This window comes from Neolamprologus multifasciatus, chromosome 16, assembly GCF_963576455.1.
Source record: "Neolamprologus multifasciatus chromosome 16, fNeoMul1.2, whole genome shotgun sequence".
Classification (NCBI taxonomy): Eukaryota; Metazoa; Chordata; class Actinopteri; order Cichliformes; family Cichlidae; genus Neolamprologus; species Neolamprologus multifasciatus.
In genome coordinates, this window is record NC_140454.1 from 20,976,560 (window position 1) to 21,002,748 (window position 26,189).

The following is a 26,189-nucleotide window of genomic DNA, read 5'->3' on the forward strand; positions in this document are numbered from 1 at the left end:
CAAGAAGCAGCTCCACTGTGCTTTGGTGGTTTAAATTTGCACGTGTTGCCTGTTTTAAACCTCTACTATTAATGGTCACACACAGAAATCTAAGAATCCATTAATCATCATAATTAATCTGATCCAATTATATTGCAAAGAATATAACAAATTGCAGGGAAAAATAATGATCTATCACTGCCATGTCATAGGGATATGGGACTAAAGCAGTAATTAGACAGCAGGATTTTAAACACACTGAGCGAGCAGTTGATAGCTTTATCGTTTCAATCTGATGTTGTAATTAGAGACAAAGTTGAACAAAGTTGATTTTTTTTATGTTTTCGTGGTTTAAATAATAATAATCTGGCTCAATGGTTGGCCAGCTTTTTAGAAGCAAGATGTGCAGGTAATTAAACTGCAAGTGTAAAAAATACTATTGGATTATTTGCTGGGTGAGCTTGTGAGCAGGTGCTGTAAAGAGTGTGCCTTTGACATCATTATCAATATATCTGAGAGTATCTGTATGATCAATTAATAAACTTTAAAGATGGATTATTGTAAAAAAAAAAAAAAAAAAAAGACTTCATACATCCAGCACAGAAATTTTATTTAAATATAAATTCGCTAAGGGATGGTTGAGAGCTCATTAGGATGAAATATGTTACTGTAATGCAACAAGAAGCCTAATGACAACTTTCTTCTTAGTGTTGTGACAAAGTACAAAGACATCATGTGCTCTACACAACTGCTCAAGAGTGTCTCCACAACTGTCATGCTCTGAAACGTGTAAAAACATAATCATCTTTACAGAGATTTGCAGAGCAGGTTAATCGTCCGGCATAAACCATCTAAAAAAGTTAAACAGCTGTTTATTAGTGGATAAAACATCTTCTACATGCAGTGCACCATGTACCTAAACCACATTACCACTTAATCACATGTAAACCTTTATAAAAGGGAACAATAAAATTAGATATGAAAATAAAAAGGCAAAGGAAACCATAAAATAAAGAGAACAAATGTTTTCCAAAAAAAAAGAAGCAAGAGAAAGAAGAAGAAGGAGAAAAAAAAAACCTTCTCTTGTTGGCTTCTCACGAGTACAGAATTAATCACCTGCCTGCCTTCCTGGTCTCAGTGCAAGGACCCGAGGATGGAGGTAATAAGACAAGCCCTTCAGGGACATGCCGCCAAGTATAAATATCAGCTGCTGTGCATATGTAAATCACTCGCAGATTTATTTTTTTATTTATTTTTTATTTCTTCTCAAAGGCTCAAGTGTGCTAATATCAAATAGCAAGCTTTTAGGGAGTGTTTAATGGCTGTTGGTGGGAGGTAGGGAGCGGCGGACTCTGGAGCGTGTGCCAGTTCATGAGTAATTAAGGAGTGTTTTGCCGAGCATAAATAATGCTGTTTGTATTGGCTCTATGAAGAAACGGAGCGCTGAGAAAACAGAGGGGGGTCGGGCGGGCGCGAGAGGGTGAGGTAGGTGGCGGTTGGGATGTTGGACAGACAGGAACAGCAGGGGTTAAAACCCCTGAACACGTAACTCTGTTCGCCACTCGGCACCTCTTAACTCAACATACAAGCATGGAGAGGCTCATTTGTTAGTTACATACCACTCAGCATTACTTAAGAGAAAATTGTTGTTCACAATGATCATGTGATGAGGATGTAGTATGTTTTTTTTCCAAGAACCTCCCTGTTCTTTGATCTAACTGGGAGAAAAACACAGCAGTAAGAAAGTACCATCATAAAGAAGAGGATAAGTGGCTGTTTTTCTAACTTGTTAGCCTGTAAAAAGTCAAATAAAGTGGCTTTACCTATGGCAGGAGTTTGTTGGAGAGAACTAAACAGCTCTTTTGTCATAGCTTGTATTTATGTTTTTATTGGTTGCTCTGATTACTACAATATACAGCAACTGCAACTGCAGCATTGAAAGGAAAGATGTTTGAAAAAACTTCAATATTTCTATTAATTTTGGATTTAATTCTCATTTCTCTAGGATATTAATTGCTATTTATTTAAAATGAAATGTCACCATTTTTAACATGACACATTTTCTTAAAAAAAAAAAAAGAAAGACCACAAAAAAAAGGAAAGAAAATGTCTAAACATTGCATACTCTTAGTCATGTCAGACCAGGTAATTTTCACTGAGGGAGAAAATAGAGATATTTCCTCACACATTAGTGGAGGAGTTGACAGGCCATAGAATGTACTGCACTTGAGCACACTAATGGTCAGTGAGTAACCCCTTCCCTCCCCTGCACCACCTCCACTGCAGACACCAAAGGAGTAGAAGCCATTTATAGATCCTTCTTACTTCTGTCTTCCTAGCAACGTGTTCACCTGCACTTAAAAATGCTCAGGGATGTGAAAAAGACATTACTTCAAAAGCTGGTAGTTCCTCACAGAAAAGGGGGTAAACCCCTGAAATGCAGCTTTAAATTGCAACAAGTTTTTATGAATAATTAAACAAGACCTGGGCTTTTTATCATTTTCACGAACTATGTCGACTGTTAGTGCTAATACAATCCGCCGAGCAAGTACAGTAGATTTGCCATGAGAGGAAAAACAAAGCTCTAGAGAAAATAAGTGATTCTAAACGGTGTTCTACTTTATGAAACTGTGATCCAATATTGCTTCGTACAAAGAGGGAATACATCTCCTGCCCTCCTCCTCCTCCCAGTTTTAGATGCCACAAAGGACTGTGCTCTGGAAGAGAAAGAGATTCACAATATAGCTTACAAGTTCCTCTGGGCACAATTATAAAACATCTCTCTAGTTGCAAGTGGCTATGGTAAAAGGGACAGGGGGACAACCTCTTGAGTGAAGCAATTTAGCTGTCATGACTGCATGGCAGGACCCAGATCTGTTTGGGAAGCTGGCTGATCCCCAGAGTAAGAAGATAATCGTGTCCAGCACAAAGAACCAATAAATCAATCTGGTTTCACAAGAATGTTTCACAAGTCTCTGTTTAGCTGTATTGACAACAACCATCAGTATGTGCCTTTTAAAGCAACGGCAAAGCATGTGACATCCAAAAGTAGCATTAAATCAAGTAGCAGCAGCGTCATCTAATCTAACTACTTCTTCAAAATTTGACTGATAATGTCAAATTTATCGTGATTCCACAGAACTGTTGCTGCTGCTGGTTGAAAACGATCAAAGGCAGGACTTTACTTCGACTAACACCATCACAGTTGCGCACACAAAAGACTTGTGCTGTATTCATTACACTTCTAATAAGCAGAGGTATCAGAGTCGACACGTGCTGGGATTGTTTATGACTCACCGGGAGGTACTGTAAAGCTAACAGGGACTGGCAGCACCTGTGCCCCCACGTTCCAGCTGCCAGCGCTGAGCTGCGGGGCCCATGAAAGGCGCATTAGCTGGGGCTGTGACTGGAGCTCGACTAGCTTGGTCATGCTGGGGAAATGTCAGCTGCAAAACCAGCCAGGTCCACTGAGCCCTGAGCCTGGCTCTGGCGCCCAGCATGACTCTGACATGATCATGGACTGTGGTTGTGACACATGTAAGCAATGACTCCACACAGCTATCTGATCAGCATTACGCCGCTGTCAGAAGGCTCTGACTACAAGAGCGTGATGAGAGCTGTGATAGGGCTCCCTCTCTCAAATGGGTCAGAGATAGAGGTGGCCAGTCCGCCTCCCTGAAAGCACTCAGCTTAGTACTATACACTATCTTCACAGCAACAACAGCAAAGGATGCCTTAAAAAAAGACTCCAAATCTAGGAAAGAACACATTTTCATATTGTCATTAATTAAATCTGTATATTTATTTGTCACTTTATGTATTTATTTTTAATGAACACACAAGTAGGGTTTAAAATACATCAGGTGCAAAACAAGCATTGTTTGTCATAAGCCTGCGTGTGCATCAGCAATCAATCATTGCCATCACAACTGCCACAGTCTGCTGTCAGGGCCTATTACTACTGAATTCATTTCCCTCAATTAATTCAAAATCTAACCCCTTGGCAGCCACCAATGTATGTTTTTTATATCCATCCACCCACCTATTTGTCACAATGGAGTCAGTGACAGTACAGTAATGTATTCATTATAAAATGAGGAACAATAGTCCACACATATCATTAATTAACTCTGAATTAGGAAAAAAAAATACAGCTATGGTACTTCTGCAGATACCGTAGTGACCACGCCAATAAACATTTAAGCAGCATCCAGAATCAATTTGTTTTCCCTTTCTCATAAGGGGAATGACATCCTTAATCAAAATTGCACATCTGGATTTGAGGGAAGAGTTGCAGCCGCATTAAGGCTAACTCTGTTTGCTGACCCTGCCCATCTTTGATTTGGCTATTTTTACAATAAGCCTATAAAGCCAGCGCTCACACATGCGATCCCATCAGCCAAATATGAAAAGACAAAGAAATGTCATCCGAGTGCCGTACTGTCTGATCATCTGCCTTATCTAGCCTCCCACACACATACACGAACATAAACAACAAAATAAAAAGAACACATAATTAATAAACAGCACAAAGCACAACTATCCTTATCACTGAGGCTACTGTATCCTATTAAACAACAGTTTTGTCTTGAGGAGGACAAGGAGACTTTCATGCCTAAAATGTAGTGTTTAAATGAATTAAGTGTGAACATGATTTAACTTCGGGATATCATTTGAAAATATAATTGCCCATAGGGATTAAAATGAACTCGGTGGGCTGGAGCGTCACCACACTGAGCTCTCCATGTTGGGAAATGTCCAGTTTTAAAGATTAATTTGAATCTTTGAGGAGAAAGTCTTAATCTCAATCTTAAGGCACGTTAAAAGGAAAAAAAAAACCGAGAAAGAAAAAAGAACTTGCTCGCAATCAGATGCCACTTGACTAAACCATGCACCATGCAGAATCCACCATTACATGTTTCCTGTGCACGATTCCAATCGCTTTAGTGGCTGTGCATTTCACTGTGCATATTAATTACACAGGGGCTTTGTCATGTGAGGGTCACAGCAGCCATGCTTGCTAAGCTGGGTCATTTGAACCGGGGCTGCAGCTTTGTGAGCCTGCTGTGCACATCACGGCCTTAGTCAGAAGGCAAGGGGCTGCAGAGGCAGGTTGGTGGTGTGATTACGAGTTCAGTAATAAATACCAATTTCTCACTGGCTCCTGCAGAATTCATGCATCTAATCGGCTCACAATAGGATTAAAAATATGCCTATTAGACTGTGTTTATTACAGATTAGAAAGTTAGAAAAGCCTATCATTTTTAAATTTTCTGAAATAAATTAAACACATAGTAATTTCATACCAGCGAGGGAACAAGAGTCAGTGAAAACACAGTTTAGAAAACCTGCACCATAGGTTTGGTTTTACACCTGTACCCTCTTCCCTAGCAAATAGATCACTTTCTTGTGTAAACTAATCAGTTTAATTTGTTTCCCCGTATAGTGCCTTTGCCACAAGTGCTGCCTGACATAAGCTCATGTGACATTTGTGAGGAGGGACGTGCAGGAGTCGTTGCTGGTTAGGCATACAGCAATGACTCTGGGCTGATGGGTGGGACATTTTTCACATCTCTCAAAGGTAAAACCCCCTCACACCAAAGAGCTCTAAATAGCTCTTAACAACTCTCGGACCATAAAAAATGAGATTCTCGTCCTTTTTACTTCAAGGGGCATGCTTTTTTTTAAAGCAGAACCTTATGTTTTGCACATTGTTTTGATACATGCGCGTCTCATGCAGGGACCACAGACAATATTTTTTTAATCTACAAACATAGTTCACATTATTTGTAGCACATTAACACAATTATTCTTTAAGCGCATGAGAATGACATATTTGACGAATATTAACACAAACAGTAATAACGATTCTGTTGTGAATCCCTCTCTCTATGCCTCTCTCGTGGCTAAATTCAATTTTGCAGTCCCTGGGTATTGAAATTTTACCATAAATAACAATAAGTGTGGGCTCACAATATACCGCAAAAAAATTATATTTTCTGTGATATTTGCATCAGAAGACACACCTGCAGCAACTCTGTGTCCTTGAAATAATTACACTTGTTCTGTTATGGAGGTCATAATTCATTCTCATTGTCCTAAGGTATCCTGTGTGGAAAAAAATGCACAATGCGCTCATGCAAATGTCCATAAAACATATATTGTGCAATAGGAAACATGAATTAGGCCCTACTCAGTATGTGAAGTGATATCCAAATCCTGGGATGTGTCCTTTTGAGGCACACCTAACAAGTTTCCCCATTTCTGATTAGCTCAGCAGAAACTGTGATAGTTTACCTTGATAAATTAGAGGAGGCAAGATTTAATGAATGGAACATGGGGGTCACCTTTGTTTCTTGGGGTGATACAATAAGAAAAAAAACAAACAGATTTTTCTTACTGCCACATGCCTCTCCTTAATAATCAGATTTCTCATCCTCCTCGTAATAGAGGGTGCACAGAATCTCATTACCTTCTCTAGCTGAGGGGAGAGAGGCAACACTTCTTCTTTGACTTCCTCTGTAAACTGGGGAGGGGAAGGGGAGGACAAAGGTGGCGGCAGAGAAAGCACAGGACACATAAAGTTCTGCTTATTTGCACATACATCGACATCCCCTTACAGATATTTAAATGACAAAACCCAAATGCTAAAGTCTGCACCATTAGTTTTCCACTTCATAATCTCCACATGGGGCCGTTAGAGGGATAATGTACCATACAATACATGGTTTACTTTTAATTAATAGGGAAAATGCATTTTGGAATGTATATTAAATCTAGATTAATGTTAAAACAAAAACACCCAGCTCTTTGCAAACGTACAGCTCCTCTCCTTTGTACGAAAAGAGAAAACATTCAGTAGTGCAGTGGATGAGAAAGATGTATTTTTTGCAAAATAAAGGTATAGAATGGTAGTTTTGCAAAGAAAAGTCATGCACTAACTATGAAGTTTTATACACTGGTTACATCGCTCCTGAAAAAAAAATCACAGATTAAATAACTGAAATAGTGATACTGTCAGCAGTTTGGATAAATGAAGTTATTTAACACTAAAAAAAAACTACTTAGAAGGTAAAGCGCTCCTTACAGTCACTGGGCTAATATGTTAAAAAGGTAATTGGTAATGATTACAGTGTTCAAAATCCTAATAGTTTAGTATGACAGCATGTTATGGCATTTCATGACTGTTGAGACACTTCATGTAAAACCCAAAATGTGAACATGGCTACACTAAATAGTCTGGATACCACTTCATCCTCCTGGGTAACATGAGTGTCTTTAAAATAATTCAGAGCAATCTATCCAACAGCTATTGAGACTGTTGGGTCACCTTATTGTAAATAGGGCTGTTCGATATAACGATATATATCGGATGACAATATAAAAACGTCTATCGTTTCATTTTACGCTATCGTTTGCTTCCTGGTGTCACAAAATAAACTGTTTACGGCAATATTTTTTCATCGTTTTGATGGTCACTGTAGTGGCTATATTAATTTCTTAAAGTTCTCTCTTTCTCTTATATTTTATATAACCACACTACCGACAGACAAGCGCCTGTTTTTATGAGTTGTGGTTAGCAACAACGACGGTAACACCATCGCCTGTCCGCTTGTTTATGTTCCACATAAACCTTTCACAATTAAGCTCAAGATCCTGTTGAGACTTTTCAAAATAAACTGATTCACGTGAAAGAGCAGATTATTTACGTAAGAGAAGTAAAAAAAAGAGCCGCCAGGTGCTAATAAATAAACCTTAGACTCAAACGTTAGAACAGGCTGTTCCTCGCAGCACCCTGACTAATAAATACTCACAAAGAAAACGGCGGCCGTTACAACTTATGTCTAAAAATGTATAGTTTCATGCATCTGTTAAAACACTCGACTCCAGCTACATGACGCGCAGCTGGAAACACTTCCCGCAAGTCGAGCTGCCCGAGATTCACAGAATTTACAGAAAATGTTACATTTTTGTGATTTATATCGTTATCGGACGATAGAATTCTTATATCGGGATATGAGATTTTGGTCATATCGCACAGCCCTAATTGTAAACTTAAAATATAAAAATATACAAGGAATTACAACCAGCTAAACACAGTACTCCAACAGTACCATGCCACAGTACACCCTATTGCAATTTGTTGCCTATATCATGTTTTAAATGAAAGCAATCTAAAAACAGCAATGTCCACAGAGCACTTCCACACTAAACTCCTGCAGAAAAATGTCCAGCAGTGTTACAGGTTTGGTACATCAGCCATTTTTGAGGTTTCAGGAAAAATCTTTTTGATCTCCCTTGATCATTCTTTCATCAGTCTTCCATCTGACAGACCACAGAGCAAGAGCCAAAAGGACAGCTCCACAACCACTCAAAGTGGCAAAGTACAGCATGACCCTCCGCACACTCTGTACTCTCCAAATGCCAGACTTTATTGCCAGGTTGAGTCCTGGTTACACCAATCAGCACTTCATAAGTCTCTTCTTCCTTTGTCATAAATCCATCTCTGCAACATCACAAACGTCCTTGATCAATACGCTGCTTGATTTTTTTTCTTTTAAAATACAAGCATGCCAGACAGTCTTTACAACTGAATGGATCTTTGTTTATTTACCTGTCAAAAACTGTGATTCATGTTCAGCTACACAAGAGGGGAGGTGAAGGGTCATCAAGGCAAATGGAGCACAGCGCCATCTGTTGGCAGAAGAAAAAAAAGACTTGGAAATTAAAATATTTTTGGATCACTTAATAATAATAATAATACATTTTATTTGAAAGTGCCTTTCAAAACACTCAAGGTCGCTGTACACAGTAGAATATAATGAATAATGAATATAACTTCATGACATAAAATGATGTGTGCCTGATAATAAATTCCAGATGTAATGTTAATGTTCTTTTCAGTTACAAGTGGCTGACTGCTAGCTGAAAGTCTCTTTTTTTACCCACTCCAGTGTTCCGTATATGGAGAGAAGTGGGGCCTGCTCAACAAGAGCCTAAGTAGGATTATCAGACATAAAAGTAGCAGAAGCCTTTACACAACTTGGCTTGGCACAGTAACCCCAAAAAGCATGCAAACAGGGGCATCACATCAAGTAGAGGAGAAAAATTGAAAAAGTAAGCTGTACTTTGTAATAAAGTGCATGCAATGTGTAATATTCTGGTCTTGCATCTGCCTACAGTAGTTGTCGGCCAAACATTTTCTGCCACCCAAAGCACTACTGAGGAGGTGACAAAGCATTTAGCAGCTTATCTACAGTAAGTGACACATTTAGCTTCAGTTTGCATTAAGCATCACAATTAATGCATGTTAATTCTTAATTATGCTAATTTCATTTGAAACGGGCTGTGAGGTTCTAACAGGGTGGCTGGGCGAGAGAGGATCCTTTTGGCAACATGGGGTTGTTGTTTTCTCTGGTAGTGCTCCTAGCACATTCACATGTCCTCTGGTGTTAGGGACCCTTAATGAGGATGGAAGTTCAAAACATGACAAGCTCTCAGCTCATAAAAATAATTGGGCTGTTTTTTATGTGTCAAAAAAAAATCAGAAAACAATTGAATATATTTGCATGCACCCCTAAGAGAATGTAAACCCCCCCCCCCCCCCCAACAACAACACTTTTAAACAGTTTTAAACACTTTTAATGTTGAAGCTTTCAAAACACTTTTAACAGATTAAACATAAACAAACAGCTTTGAACATGATGTATGAAAAACTACAAGATGCCTCCATTTTGGAAATGTGATGAAATTCAGCACATAAACTAAACATAAATTTTGGTTGGCTGATAGAATATCCTATAAAAAAAGAAAGGTAATTAACTGAGCAGATGATGTTCTCAAGATGCTGAGAGGCTATGATTTCATGTTAATCAAAGAGTAGCTAAATTTTCTCTTTCTGCACAGCTTAATAAAATTTGGAACAATGATAAATTGAATCTCACTGTGATCTTTCTTTGGCCATTTTAGTGCTGAAATTAGCATTTTTTGTATTTCAGTCCTGTCTGTGATCATAGCTTCACGCTGAACCTCATAATTTTGCCAAGGCACACAACAAAGCAATCTGTCTGGTGGGTAATGTACTGTACACATGTGCTGTAATGAGATGCAATTAAATAAAACTAAATTGTGTAGATAACGTATGTATTTAATTTTCCGAGCTTCTTTTTGCTATAAGCAGCTGTGTAAACGTTCTAAAGATCTGCTGTGTGTGTGTTTTAGAAAAAAGAATGCATCTGTTATAACGCGTTTCTGAAAAGTGTGTCATCTTATTATTGCAATTCCCCAACCAGAAACCTGCAAAATGTGCACTTTTGATTTTACTGTTCCATAAAATGTCTTTAATTCTCTTTATTCTCCTGTGTTTCAGGTATTCAAGGAAAATGAACAAGACATGGTTCGCACTGTTAAAGACTGTGGCAGTCGGAATATTTCACCTGACATGAGCTGTGCAAGTCGCATGGCACAACCAACCACAACTGGGCCATTAAATATATGTAAATGAAGAGAAACACAAGAGAGCCGGGTATAATAGCACGCACAGGGGAGAAATGGATCCTGGGTAGTGATTAATTTATTTGATGATGCCTCTAGTGAGGAATTTTAGGTCACAAATGAAGTGACAGGATGACAAATTACCATTTTAAGGAATTTACTGGGAATCATTAATGAACAATTGTCAGGTAGTTTACAGCAGCACGGTGGACGGAGTAAATGTAGATCTCTTTCCTTATCTAAGATATAAATTATTGCATTATTTTTAAGCACATCTTTTCCAGCATGTATTGCTTTATGAAATGCAGCAAGGAGTTGTAATTTAATGGCAGATATATTTAGTATGGGAAATAGCTCATTTAAATTGTTGCTTGTTGGGAGGAGGCAAAAAAAGTTTAAAGGAGCTAAAGAAAAGCAGTCATCTGCTTGTTATCTGGATAAACCCTGCTGTGATAGACCATCACAGTTTCTGTTCCGCAATGGCACTCGGAAACATGAAACTTTTGTCCTTTTACAACGTGCACCATGCATCAAACTTGTTTTAAAGTTCCCATGAGTGAACAAAGTAAGTCCAGATTTCCAGTTTGTCAACTTGATCTTAACAGCTTGAAAAATAATTCTGACTGCTCTTCTGCATCAAAAGCTATAATGGTTTATAATGTTGAGCACATTTCTAATTAAGAGACGGGTTATCCAAAGTGATGTAAAGCCTGCAATATGTCTTATAGGAGGATATATATATTTATATATATTGCTTCTGGCATATTTTAGGCAATTTGGCTGTATTTACTGACAAGACAAATCAATTCATTAATTAAAATTAAGCTCGTGTGTAAAAGACAGTATCATAGTTTATTTAAGTGTTAAAGGAGACAGATGCTCTTTAAGGAGTCGCTGTCAAGCTTGTCTGTCCTGTTCAGTTGCTGCCTCTAAATGGCTTTTAAAAGCCAGTGGTAAAAGAGAGCTGAGATGACAGGAGGAATCTTCACTGCATGTATTAATTCGACAGATTCCTTGATTCCCCTCCTGGGCCCCTCTGCCTCACCAGCTCGATGGTGCATTACAGTAGGTGTGACAAATATCTGTGGTCTGGAAGTGCTAGCTTTGCGTTGGTTTACACACGACATGTAAGTGGGATGTCTAAAAACACTCATAATTGCACTTTGGAAGCAGTGTCCCAATTTGGGCCATGCCGATGTGTCCCTGACAGGAAATTTCTCTGTGTCTGATATTGTTATATTTGTTATATGTGAGGCATCATATCAGAAGAGCAAATTTCACTTTTGTTGAAGAAATTTACATGGAGTGTTGCCTTGAAATAGCAACTATATAATGACATAAAGACCTCTTGAGAATTGCTGGCTTTATTGTCGGTATATCAACATATACACTGAAATCTAAACACATGAAAATTGACTGTATTTCTTTTTTTTTTCCTTGCAAAAGAATGCATATACAGTGGGGCAAAAAAGTATTTAGTCAGCCACCGATTGTGCAAGTTCCCCCACTTAAAATGATGACAGAGGTCAGTAATTTGCACCAGAGGTACACTTCAACTGTGAGAGACAGAATGTGAAAAAAAAATCCATGAATTCACATGGTAGGATTTGTAAAGAATTTATTCGTAAATCAGGGTGGAAAATAAGTATGTGGTCACCTCAAACAAGGAAAATCCCTGGCTCTCACAGACCTGTAACGTCTTCTGTAAGAAGCTTTTCTGTCCCCCACTCGTTACCTGTATGAATGGCACCTGTTTGACCTCATCATCTGTATAAAAGACACCTGTCCACAGCCTCAACCAGTCAGACTCCAAACTCTGCCATGGCCAAGACCAAAGAGCTTTCGAAGGACACCAGGAAAAGAATTGTAGACCTGCACCAGACTGGGAAGAGTGAATCTACAATAGGCAAGCAGCTTGGTGTGAAAAAATCAACTGTGGGAGCAATCATCAGAAAATGGAAGACATACAAGACCACTGATAATCTCCCTCGATCTGGGGCTCCATGCAAGATCTCATCCCGTGGGGTCAAAATGATCATGAGAACGGTGAGCAAAGATCCCAGAACCACACGGGGGGACCTGGTGAATGACCTGCAGAGAGCTGGGACCAAAGTAACAAAGGTCACCATCAGTAACACACTACAACGGCAGGGAATCAAATCCCGCAGTGCCAGACGTGTTCCGCTGCTGAAGCCAGTGCATGTCCAGGCCCGTCTGAAGTTTGCCAGAGAGCACATGGATGATACAGCAGAGGATTGGGAGAATGTCATGTGGTCAGATGAAACCAAAGTAGAACTTTTTGGTATAAACTCAACTCGTCGTGTTTGGAGGAAGAAGAATACTGAGTTGCATCCCAAGAACACCATACCTACTGTGAAGCATGGGGGTGGAAACATCATGCTATGGGGCTGTTTTTCTGCCAAGGGGACAGGACGACTGATCCGTGTTAAGGACAGAATGAATGGGGCCAAGTATCGTGAGATTTTGAGCCAAAACCTCCTTCCATCAGTGAGAACTTTGAAGATGAAACGAGGCTGGGTCTTCCAACATGACAATGATCCAAAACACACCGCCCGGGCAACAAAGGAGTGGCTCCGTAAGAAGCATTTGAAAGTCCTGGAGTGGCCTAGCCAGTCTCCAGACCTCAACCCCATAGAAAATCTGTGGCGGGAGTTGAAAGTCCGTGTTGCTCGGCGACAGCCCCAAAACATCACTGCTCTTGAGAAGATCTGCATGGAGGAATGGGCCAAAATACCAGCTACTGTGTGTGCAAACCTGGTAAAGACCTATAGTAAACGTTTGACCTCTGTTATTGCCAACAAAGGTTATGTTACAAAGTATTGAGTTGTATTTTTGTTATTGACCAAATACTTATTTTCCACCCTGATTTACGAATAAATTCTTTACAAATCCTACCATGTGAATTCATGGATTTTTTTTTTTCACATTCTGTCTCTCACAGTTGAAGTGTACCTCTGGTGCAAATTACTGACCTCTGTCATCATTTTAAGTGGGGGAACTTGCACAATCGGTGGCTGACTAAATACTTTTTTGCCCCACTGTATATCTTTAATGTTTCCTCTAGCTTGTGTACTTATTTATCCAAATGACTTAACAAATAGAAGACATTGTAGAATTAGGCTATTTATTCTTATGCTGCAGCAGTGAATTGGCATTTATGTAATACTTTGCTAGTCTTCTTGACCCGTAGAAGCACTTTACAATGCAAGCTACATTCACCCACGCATCCTTATAGCATATTGTTCTACAGAAACAACAATTTAGTTATTACACACACTCAAACATGACAGACACAGAGACATTTTGAGTTTTAGTGTCTTGTTAAAAGTCACTTGTACATGTAAGCTGTAGGAGACACTTTCAGATCGGTGGACAACTTACTCTATCCCCAGAGCCATAGCTGTTCAGACATTGTTACATTGTCACTTGTGTATCACAGTTTTAAAAGAAATCCACATATAGGTATGGTATCTGAAAAGAAACCTTGTTGACACAATACAAAATAAGCTAGCCCTCAAATGCGATCTTAGGGGCTCGGTAAAGGGCTCAAAAATAACTGGACAAATCACATAACTGAAAATAAAATGTTTATTTCAGGGTATCCTCCTTTTTAATGCGCTGCCAGGCCTTTCCTGCAGCAGCTTTCAGTTGCTGTTCATTTGTGGGCCTTTCTGTCCACAGTTTTGTCTTCAACAAGTGAAATAGTGAAATGCATGCTCAAATGGGTTAAGATCAGGTGACTGACTCGGCCATTCAAGAAGTTTAATAAACTCTTGGGTTGCTTTGGCTGTATATTTTAGGTCATTGCCCATCTGTATTATGAAATGGCACCTAATCAATTTGACTGCATTAGCTGGATTTGAACAGAAAGTATGTCTATCTTCAGAATACATTCGACTGCTTCTGTCCTGTGTCACATCATCAATAAACACTAGTGTCCCAGTGCCACTGTCAGCCATGCACGCTCAAGCCATCACACTGCCTCCACTGTGTTTTAGAGATAATGTGGTATGCTTTAGATCAGCGGTCCCCAACCTTTTTTTGCGCCACGGACCGGTTTATGCCCAACAATATTTTCACGGACCGGCCTTTAAGGTGTCGCAGATAAATACAACAAAATAAAACTAGTACCGATACCGAAAAAAAGAAGATTTATTCATAACACATGTGAAAAGACCCAGGAAAACCGAGTTAACAATAAAAACGATAACAAAATAACGCTGAAAACCGATAAAAACCCTGAAAACCATACATTTCACACCTGAGCCTCAACTCTGGTGGCCCGGTACGAAACGACTCACGGACCGGTACCGGCCCAAGGCCCAGGGGTTGGGGACCGCTGCTTTAGATAATGAGCTTCTTCCACGCCTTCTCCATGCTGTTTTCTTACCATCACTCTGGTAGAGGTTGATCTTGGTCTCATCTGTCCAAAGAATGTTTTTCCAGAACTCTGCTGGCTTATCATATTTTTTTTGTTTTGTTTTGATTTTTTAGCAAAGTTCAATCTAGCCTTTCTATTCTTTAGGCTTGTGAGTGGCTTTTACTTTCCAGTGAACCCTCTGTATTTACTTTAATGGAGTCTTCTCTTTATGGAAGACTTGGATATCGATACGGCTACCTTCTGGAGAGTGTTGTTCACTTGGTTGGTTGTTATGAAGGGGTTTCTCTTCACCATGGAAATGATTCTGCGATCATCCGCCACTGTTGTCTTCCGTGGACGTCAGGGTCTTTTTGCTAAGTTTTGCGTGCTTTCTTTCTTTCACAGCATGTACCAAACTGTAGATTTTGCCACTCATAATACTGTAGCAATTTCTTGGATGGATTTTTTCTGTTTTTGCAGCTTAGGGATGACTTGTTTTACCTGCATGGAGACCTTCTTTGACCACATGTTTTCTGTTCACAGCTAAATCTTCCAAATGCAAGCACCAAACCTCAAATCACCTCCAGGCCCTTTATCTGCTTAATGAAATAACAAAGGAATTGCCCACACCTGCCGATGAAATAACTTTTAAGTCAATTTTCCAATTTCTTGTGGTCCCTTTAAAAAGGGAGTAGCACATGTTAAAGAGCTGGAACTCCTAAACCCTTCATCCTATTTGATTGTGGATGAAATGAAAGCTAAGCGTCTACACATCATGTCCATGTCCATTATATAACTATAACTGGAATATGTTTCAGTAAACAGGTAAAAAACAAAACGTATGTCCGTGTCCAAATATATATGGATCTAACTGTATATGAGCTGTAATATTTCTGAAGAGGTAACCCTTTCTGGAGCAGTAAAAACAACCCAAACCCCCAAAATCTAATGTAGCACCAAAACCTTTTCTCAATCACAAAGTACAGACGAGGTTTACTGATATGTTATGCAACAGCCTGGATCTGTCCTAGTCATTGACAAAGTGAAGCAAATCAAAATTGTAACATATTTTACTGAAAAACATTAGGGCAAAGTCAGGACCTGCTTAGTAGGGATTGAGTAATGCAACATAAAAATGACTCAAACCACATACACACACGCATCAACACAATGGTTATAAAAGAGGAAAATCCAACAGCAACTGCAAATTTTGTCTGTTATTATGAGATAAGAATATATTTAGATTTGTGACCAAGATAAAAATCTTAGCACATTTTCTCAGTAATCAACACAGAAATCCTGCGAGTTTAAAAACTTTTTCTTGTCACTGTTTCCCAGATGCACTAGTTTGATTTATGTTTCAAGTATAAAGCAGCAGAGCACCATATCCATTTCTCTGCAGAATGAATTAAATCAAACATCCCAAGGAGTGACTTGGTGTTTCCACGACAGATCTGGGTTATTTTCCTCACATTTTCTCTAGATTAATTACATGAGTGATTACTTTGCTCAAAAAAGCAACACTCTTACTGAACATAAGTCTGGTGGTAACACAACAGCCCATCTAAGCTCACTGGTGCAGACACGGCCTATTTTATCCACTATACAAGTATTTCATTCGAGGGAAACATGGAAATTGGAGGCTGAAATTGAAAAGTCTTCTTTGAGGAGCTGGCTCTACAGAAGACTGAGTCATTTCTCTTGTTCTCTTTCAACAGCCAAAAAATAAAAACTAATACATCAGTTATTTAATGGAGTGGTTCGTTTGATTAAACAGAAGAAAATAATGTGTATTCCACTTCACACTATTTCATTTCAACGATTATAGGTTGCAATTTATCATAGATTGCGATAACATAAAGAGATACTGCAGAGAAAGATGGCAGATCCGGTACATACAGGATCCACTGCTTAACTGTACTACTACTCTGAATTTATTTTTTCCATGTATTTTTTCATTTACATTTTTAACCAATAACAAACATGAACAGCCTACCTCTGTCTAACCCCTGACCAAGTGTCTTCGGTGTCACAACTGACTGCATGAGTGACCAGGGTAATGTTCACACTCTGCATTGGATACACATTGCATGTACCATGAAAGTGACTATGAGCTTCTTTCCAGATTGTGGCCAATTTCATGGTGCTATACACTCACAGCATCAGTTCATCACACTGATTTGCCATATATCTACTGTTTTCCTGTATGTCTACAGCATGCAGCATTTTGCAGCTTAACTTATATAGTAAGTCCTATAGGGATGACTTACTTTACAACTTCTATGATTTCCTCAGCACAGAACAAAAAATTTTGATGTTAGGTTTTATGTTCAGAGCAGTTGGGCATTACTAAGTTGACTTTTAATTACAGTGTTGTGTGGCTATTCATTAGTTTTTTCCATTCCACAAATACACAGACTGTAGCCTATGTGTTTTGGGGAGTGTAATATACTTACTGATGATGTGTTTTTATATATTTCTATTTGTTATTTGACATGCAAGACAGCAGATGGAAATTATCCAGCAGCTAAATCTGGTACAATGCATCTTTTCTCTTAGAAAGTACTGTTTTGGTTTTTTTCTAGTTTGTTTGTACATGGTCCCTGACAAATAAAGTGGCAATGAAAATGAAATGAATAACTGTCAGGTTAAAATAAACAATCAAATGAAAAGGCAGCAAGAGACCCAGGAAAGAACAGATAAAACTACCAAAAACATCCACAGAGAAAAACCAAAAAGTAAGAACGAGTACCAGGAAGAAACGAAAGGAAGCACAATAGACAAAGGACCGACACTAAAGGATGGCACTTGAAAAGAAAGAAATAGGCAACACAGAAAATCAGAAATGGTGACTAAAAAAAGCAGAAGCAAAACCAGCAGAGATATGATTTCGGGTGATTATCAGAATAAAACAGGAAATTACTAATACAGAGACACAGCCTGCTCTCTAAAACCATGTGTTCATCCTCCCTTACACACTCTCACTCTATCTGCAAGTTCATGTGGAAGGTCGGCCATATTAAGTGCCGTTTCAAACCCACCACACTTAAGTGGGAGTGGGTTATAAAGCCCTCCAACACTGTGTCTGCATTTTCTTATAAATGCTGCTCCTTGAAGATGCAGTGTCTACTAGAGCAGGGCGATATGACCAAAAATATTTATCACAATATACAGCAGCTGTTTTTTATGTGCATTAAAGTTATACAAAAATGTAACAGTGCAAATGCAAATTCCTTGCTGACAGTTTAACCAAAAGGCATTTCCAGTGGAAATAGGCCGACATATCCTCAGCATAACCATGTATAATATCCACAAAAGAGGTTATACACACACAATATGGTAATATTATGTTGAAGCACAGTACGTATCACTCCGCTTAGCAAAGTTGTACTAAAACATTTGACAGATTTTCGAGCGCCGTGTACCACATAAAATCATTTCGAGGTCAGTAAACACAACCAGAATTCATACATAAGGCACACGGGATTATAAGGGGCTCTGTCGATTTTCAGAAAAATCAAAGGATTGATCTTAAGTGTGCCGTATTTTCCAAAAAACATGGTAATAACGACGGCCCGCTAGCATGCTCTACCAAAAATAGTGCTTTGTTGTGTATCTGACGGACGTAAGCTAAACCAGTTCCACACCCCTGAAGTTGCAGCATTTTTACAAACCAATTCTGATTCATCCGTTTCATTCAACGATCTGCTTTCGCCCTCCTCTTTCTCCGTCGCCAGCACGCTTTTTCCGCCATGTGCGTATGAAAACAAAGGCACTGCGCATGCGCGTTTTACCCATATTCTATTCCAATATTTCATTTTCTTACCGTTGCCCGACATTATACCGGTATTACTGTGAACAGTATGATATGGCCCGGCCCTAGTGTGTACCAAAGTGGAACCCAAGATAAAGGATTGCTTCAGAGAAGAATAAAATAATTTGCTAATGTCAAAATGTGAAACAAAAGAAAATACTGTCATATTGACATGGTTCAAAAGAGACAGACAGACAAAGGAAAATACTTTGTTTTCAAAGTATGATAACACGACTTGCATCATTACAATGAAAACCTTGAAAGAAATTAAATGGAATGAAATTATAAATGACCTGTAATATCCTCAGAAAACATTCTAGGTTTGAAATTCTGAGTGTTCTATAAGAGTTAATTTATTTTAATATAGTCTTATTTATCTAAATTTTAATTTAAAGCACATAGTGCCTGCTTTGGAAAATGGATTTATAAAGTTCACAATTTTCTTAATAATAAATAATTTTTTTATTAGAAATGAGGACAGGAGAAAAGAATAAAGATATTTGGGGGGTTTGTAATCTTTTTCCTTATCTATGTAAACACATGAATGCAATTGAAATGGAATAGACATATTTTTAGCAAGTGATGGACAGGATAGACCAGACACATCAATCTGACAGCAGTATAAATCACCACAGATGCTGATTGAAAGCTTCAAGCTCTATCAGAGAAAGAGCTTTCAAAATTCCTTCTGTACCCTTCAAATAAGAAACTGTTGACGACCACTGTTGTGTAGGGTCAGGTTTGGATCTGGGCCATAGCTTAGCAGAGAGTGACAGACAGGGATGTAAAGAAAACATGGGAAAAGAGAAAACACTCAAAAAAAGGGGGGGAAAAAGAAAAAGAAAGGACACAACAGTACGTAAATTGTACAGAAAATGAGTCAAATGCAACAACTCTAAAGTTAAATAGGTAAAGATTAAAAGTAAAAATATATGTGTTTTAAAGCAATCCTGGGATGCCAGTGCAAACCTGAGAACCGTGTAAGTGAGATCATTCCCTCGTTAATGCCATTTTCCCTCCCTTTCTTCCTCTCACCCTCTTGGCCTTTGTGGTGAGAATAATAAGCTGGATGCAACTCATGTGTGTGGTTGTGGTTTGATTAACCTCTGTTCCAAGCTGTTGCTCCACACAGTATCATTACCTATTGACCTGCAGGTGCTCAGGGCTAGGGCCAGTGCAAAGGTCTGGAGGTGTGGGACTAGCGGTGGTAACAAGCCCCGGCCTAATTGTCTGTTCTTTGTAAGCTGAAGTTATTGGCAGCTGCCACTGTCTCTACCGCTCCATTCTAGATATGGCAAAACAAACCAGAGCTTGCTAATTGCAATGGCCTTTTCATCATCTCAAATCAAGCACTTTCACACAAGCCAGGAGAGGCAGCATCCTCTCAGACCTTTAGTGGGTACTGTAAGTACAGCACTGAGCTCAGAGCTGGACAGGCATATTACCACCACCACCACTCTCAGGATGTTATGCACTCTCCCTGAGTAGCTGTGGGTATTTAGCACACAGCCCCACTGACCTCCTCTCTCTCTCTCCTTACCTGAATCCCATAACCCGATTTTTACCAGTCATTTACGAGGGTGGTTGGCAGGAGAAAGGATAGCAGGCTGGATGTGGGTGTAAGTGGGGGTGCGATGGCAGGGTGGTTGGAAAGTTCAGTGGTGCTGGATTGTGAAAGAGGGCAACTGGTCCTCCTGACAAGAGATCAATACTGTCCTCCGAGTGGTTGGAGTCAAGCTGCTGGGTCTGACAGGGGGCCGTGTGGCGTAATTGGATCAGGGGGCGCAGCAAGTCGCCTGCCTACCCCCCTTCAGTACTGTCACAGCTGTCACATGTCATCCCCCTGCACTGCTGTCACCCCAGGAGGCTAGTGGTTCTCTCCCTCTCCCCCTCCCCTTTGCACCCATGCAAATGTCCACTTAGCAGATGAATGCAGCCAATATTAGGCACATTTTTCATGCTTTTATGCAAAAGTAAAATCTATGTCATTTGAGAATTTCATGGAAATAAAGTCACCATTTATTCAGAGCTGAAAGAGTGAAACCGCCTGTAAAAAGTGAAAATGGTTTGGTTCAGCTTATTAAAAATGGAAAGAAAATAAGGCTTTGGAAAAACAAACAATGAGGGAGTTGAGAATTAGAAGAAATAAGAAAGAAAAGGGAAAGACGAAACTTTATAGACAACATAATGAAAAATCTCTCTCTGCTATATTACCTCATATAACTCACCAGTAACACTTAATCCAAAACTATTGATTGACTGATGTATAAGCTCTCAGAAAGTCTGTAAAATGAACCATGCATTGCGAGGTGTAGCTTGTTTTCCAATAAATATTGTAGCACTATTGCCAATGATCTATGGCCTTTCCAATCAAAAGAAGATGTGCAGTATCTTAATTAAGTTAATTTTAAATAAGTTACCTGATCACTTTAATCTGTCATTTTTCAGAAAAGCACCTGGGAGATGACGATCGATTTCAATGGGCAAGACCTGTGTGCTGTAAGAAGACAATAAAAGAGATCACGATTGTGTTCAGTCTAGATCACTGCTGAAATCAGTGTCTCTTTCAATTCCTAAAGGGAAACTGAGAATCTTTGGTTCACCGTGACTAAAACGCTTCCAAAATCTCTGTTTTATAGCGCCAGTAATTGTTCCCATTTCATCAAAAACAGCCTGAGCGCATTTGGAATAATCACAAATCATCTGACAGACGCGGATATTTCTGAGTGCAGACATCACAGAGCTAGGTGGATTAAAGACTAGTTAAACATTAAACAGGAATCCATATGTAAATTTACAGCACCAATTAGGAGACACTGTCTGTGATGTTATCCTCCAAGAGACTCTCTGCCCTCAATTTTCACACACTTAATCAAATTAAAAGCTTAGGAGCGGCGTGATTATCGGATTATCATTGATACATGTACAATTCCTTTTAGTTTGGGTAAATGAAGGGTGGATTCTGGTACAATCTATACAACGGTTGTTCGCTTTGGAAGTCTGCAGTTTACAGGAAAAAAACCCCTAAGAATTGCTTACTTTTGTAACAGAGCAAATATCAATTTGTATTATATTTCCTAGATACAAAACATTTACACAGTGGTTTGATTCTCTTAACAGGGAATTTGAATGTACAAAACAGTTATGTCTCTTGTTTGATCTTGAAGCTTGAACAGACACAAGCAAACTCTTAAAAAACACAGATGAAGCTGAATCACGGTTTCACTGATCTATGACACAAAGGCCTCCTTGTGGGACCGCACGTTCACCTTGGCAGCCTCAACGCTTCAGCGGCCACACGGATGTGGTTAACAAATGGGGAGAAAGCTGACCAACTTCAGGGCGTTTGCAGGCCTGTGCTAAGTGATCTGTATTCCCAGTGAATCTGCTGTTCCTTAACCCTGTGAAATTAAGACAACTTCCTGAAACTAGCCCTGCCGACCTCCAACATAATGCAAAATTCAAAAAGCAGCATGCATCAATGTCCTTGAGTAAAGTAAAAGGGGAAAAAAACCAAGACCAGAATACAACAGGGATTTTTATTCAACTAAGCATTTTTGGAAAATCTTTAAGACCATCTACATTATACATACTATACAGCCCCCCCCCCCCTTTCCAACCCACCACCCATCTCACCATGCTACAATATGCCATGTGAGATGGCTGTTTAATTTTTTTTCCCTTCTGTCTCTCATTTTTGGAGGCTTTTCTCCACAGCAGGAATTCCATGAGGCTATACCCAAATTTTGTCAAGGTGTTTTGTAGACATAATTCACCAGATACCACCTGCTGTAAGACAGTTAACAGTATAAAGAACAAGGCTCTTAGAGTATCGAAGGAAAGTAAAGATTGGCAGGTGAAAGTGAGGCTTACAGGCTGACCTACACACAAGACCTCTTCATCCGTGACTCATAATCACTACTCTGGGGGAGTCACATGGTCTGCTAAAAGGCAGCCAAAGCCATTATGGGGGTGCTTAAAACTCCACTTAAAGATCACTTTATAGCCTATTACTTTAACTGTGGTTAGGTATTTACATGACACCTCCAGCAGCTTTTTGGTTTGGTAATATCTGTGCTTGTGGGTAGAGCATCTTATGTGACTGTCTGCTGTGACAAAAGTAGTCAACATTCAATCCCTATATAAAGGCCTTAATCTCTGTTTGTCTACTGAGGATCCCAATGGGAGTGTATTAAAGAAAAAGTAAAAATATATATGAATGGATGCACAGAACAAAAATCACACCTTACGACATTATCACGAAGCCTGAGATGCCCAATTTCTTAGTTTCTTGCGGGAAATATGTATGGTGGCTTCACATGCTGCTGCTGTTACACTGTGTATTACATGACCGAGGTCTGGTCCCCCAGCAGGATAAGCTCGGATCAGTGGAGACAGCCCCTACCCTGGGGTCAGCGGCGACCGCAGGACCGTGCCGCTTTGACGTGACGTTGAGCTGGGGCAATGGTGTGTAAATAAAGGGAGAGAATTGTGAATCTTGTCATGGCTGCAGTGAGCGCAGCAGAACAAGTAAAGATGGTTGCCCGCAAACCTGACTGCGAGGTTTGCGGCTCTGTGTGGAGGTGGCCGGGTGGATGAGTGGCTGGGGAGGAGACTGACTGCCATCACTACATCTCACAGCCTTCCCCTGCCCTGACAGCTCAGTGACAATTCAAACAGCTGCTCACTGCTGACATATGACTCAATCATGTACACAAATGAATGGCCATATGAAAACAATTCAGGCTATCGGAGGGGCCATGGCAGGTATTCTGCTGTTAACAATTCAAGCTTTTCCTGAGCTACTTAATCATATCTGAGAAAGTATGACTCTGTATGCAGTAGTTGACTCTGGTCATTTACAACTTCCAAAACCCCCTTTAATTTTCCCCAGCCTCTTTAAATGCATGGTATATAATCACGCTAAATAAAAGGCCATTATCAGACATTTTCTGACAATTAGGCTACAGATGGTTCAAAGTAATTATTGTACTTCAATATTTCTATATCCTGCTCTGTGTGAACTCCATGCATTGTGCAAATGTCTCCTCAACAAAGGATTACAATCAATTAAACATTTATGAAAATGGCATCGCATCCTGTACACCGAGCTATTTCCCCTGACATTTTGCACCTATTATACTTTCAGTCATTTGATGATGGTCCTGACTTATACTTGGACATTTTGATAAACACTGCTGACAGTGACTAGACTGAGACAAGGTAACTGAGTGTGAGTCTCTTTGAGACATCGGCTGGAAGCTCGCGTAAACCGATTTGAAAGTTATTAAGACTGTTGAGAAATGTCTTTAACAAACAAATCAGAGCAAAACACAGTGATTACAACCATTACCTATATTGAAGGCATTGTACATGACTGAACCTTTTAAAAGGCCAAAAAAGGATTCTTTTTTTTCCTTTTCTCTTTTAAATCGAGGTGTGCAAATAACATGAATGGAAGTAAAGAGAAATCTCTGAGAGAAATTATTTAAATTCATTTTGCTGACTTCATTTACACCAAACTCTTGATGTAGGTGCTTTTAACCTACAGCAGAAAAGATACAAACACAGTAAACAAGAGATGTGAGTATGTGTAGGGAGTGTGTATGGGTTGAACTTGCAGACACCTTTATGACTAAAAAGATTCATATCCTTTATTTATCATTCATATCTGTGTTTATGCATAATACCATTTCACATTATATGACTCGGTTTAATCAACAGGATTTACATGAAGCAGACTCCTTTACTGACAGAGCTCATCTAATATGAGTGAGGCCATGGGGAGATGTTGTCAGTGTTTGCCATTGGGTTTGCTCATGGCTGAGACGGTGATGAATATCTCACCTCTGTATAGGCGGCTGATTTTAATTCATAGTGAAAAAAACTCCCCCAAAAAACTCACTTGTCACTCAAAGATTTGAAATGTCTTAAGATATTTTTTTTAAATGGCTGACTATTTTTGTAAAACTTCAGAATTTTGAATTACATGCAAATTATAATTAGCTTATAACCTTATAATTTCTGACTTCATAAAATGCTCTTCCAATATACAGTATTCATTCTACATAGTCTGTATGTCATGATATTTTATTGCAAGAATAAAGCTTGACGTTGTGCTTGCTTTCATGCATTTGTACAAAAAGCTCTACAGTTCATGCTGCTATTCTGAGGAAGAGTTTGAATAAACAGCATGGTTCATTCCATTATAATTCTTTATTCACCTGGCATATCATGGAAATTTCAACAGTCATAGCAGATTAACCTTGTGTGTGCTTCCTATGGGCCCCCTCTTTGATACATTTACATGCATCCTGCTCATAACCCCCGTTTAGCAAATTATTGCTTTTCCATCTTTTTCTCACTGACTTGACCTTCCTCTTGCAAAATAATCACAACTCTTATGCTGGAATATTTAGTCATAGTGATTATATAAATAATGAATGCATTAAGGTTGGAGTATTATCTTTGTATCTAAATGCAAGTGGCATTGAGGCACTAAATAAGACTTACTTTAATACATTCACTAAATGTTGCTGCTGTAGTATCAAAACATAGTCTGAATCACAGGAAGGCTCAAAATTTAAAATCAAAATAATTTTTCAAAATAAATAGAATACCATATCTCAATGAGACAGTAGCTCATCCACCTCACAATCAATCACAACTCCCAGGTCATTGTAATGTGTAAGTACAGAAAAAAATATACGATTTCTTGTTATTGGTTGGCTGTATAATAAAAACTAAAGACAATAAAAGTTAAAGAGAATGACAAATATGACCTTAATCACAATTTAAGTGAAAAGCCATCAGCTGGTCAAATTGAATAAGCAACATCAATTTAACTGACCAATAAAAGTAGTTACTCATATGAATTGTAGACAGATAGATGGATGACAGATGACTGATTGTGGCATCATCGGTCTTTTGGCCAAAACTGTCAAACACACTACTGTGTAACTACATCAGTGTAATATTGTAAATTAAGTTGATGCTGTGGTGGACACATAACTCTTTTGATATTCATCCCGAGTGGATTCAGATTTGCATTTTCAAAGTGAAGAAAATGTTATTTTCACATAATTTTACCAGTCTTTGTACTTATATATAAAACAAATCAGAGCATATAAAACACACAGTTTACCGAAGATAGATACAGTGATGATTTGTCATTAATTCCATAAGCCTCAAACATTAAAGGTGCCATTTTGTTTCACTGTTCTTTTTAATAATCATTAGTTAGATTGACTTCTTTTAGAAGGAAGCTCATAAAACAATATCCAATTTGGAATTGGAAGCCCCAGATCACAGCAATATATTTCTATTTTATCTGAAGCAAATGTTTACCAAAATACAGTGTCAAAACAGCAAGTTTGAATCACACACACAAAAAAATAAGCTGTCCAAAAAAAGTGGCATCACCACATTTCTTAGCTGCAACTTCCTCAAGACGTCACTGGTTGCATGGCAACTTTTGCACCTAATTTAAATAGGTTTGAAACATAATTTTTTTTAAAAATC

At 38.9% G+C, this 26,189-nt stretch overlaps 1 protein-coding gene across 3 annotated transcripts in view; it reads right to left on the reverse strand.

Annotated features, from left to right (window-relative positions):
• LOC146500772 (uncharacterized) overlaps positions 1 to 26,189 on the reverse strand; it is a 112,024-nt gene that overhangs the window by 52,806 nt on the left and 33,029 nt on the right. For all 3 annotated transcript variants that reach the window (XR_014869754.1, XM_085135031.1, XM_085135030.1), the window contains exon 3: positions 8,594 to 8,673. The gene's annotated coding sequence lies outside the window, so the exon portion shown is untranslated. The remainder of the gene's footprint in view (positions 1 to 8,593; positions 8,674 to 26,189) is intronic.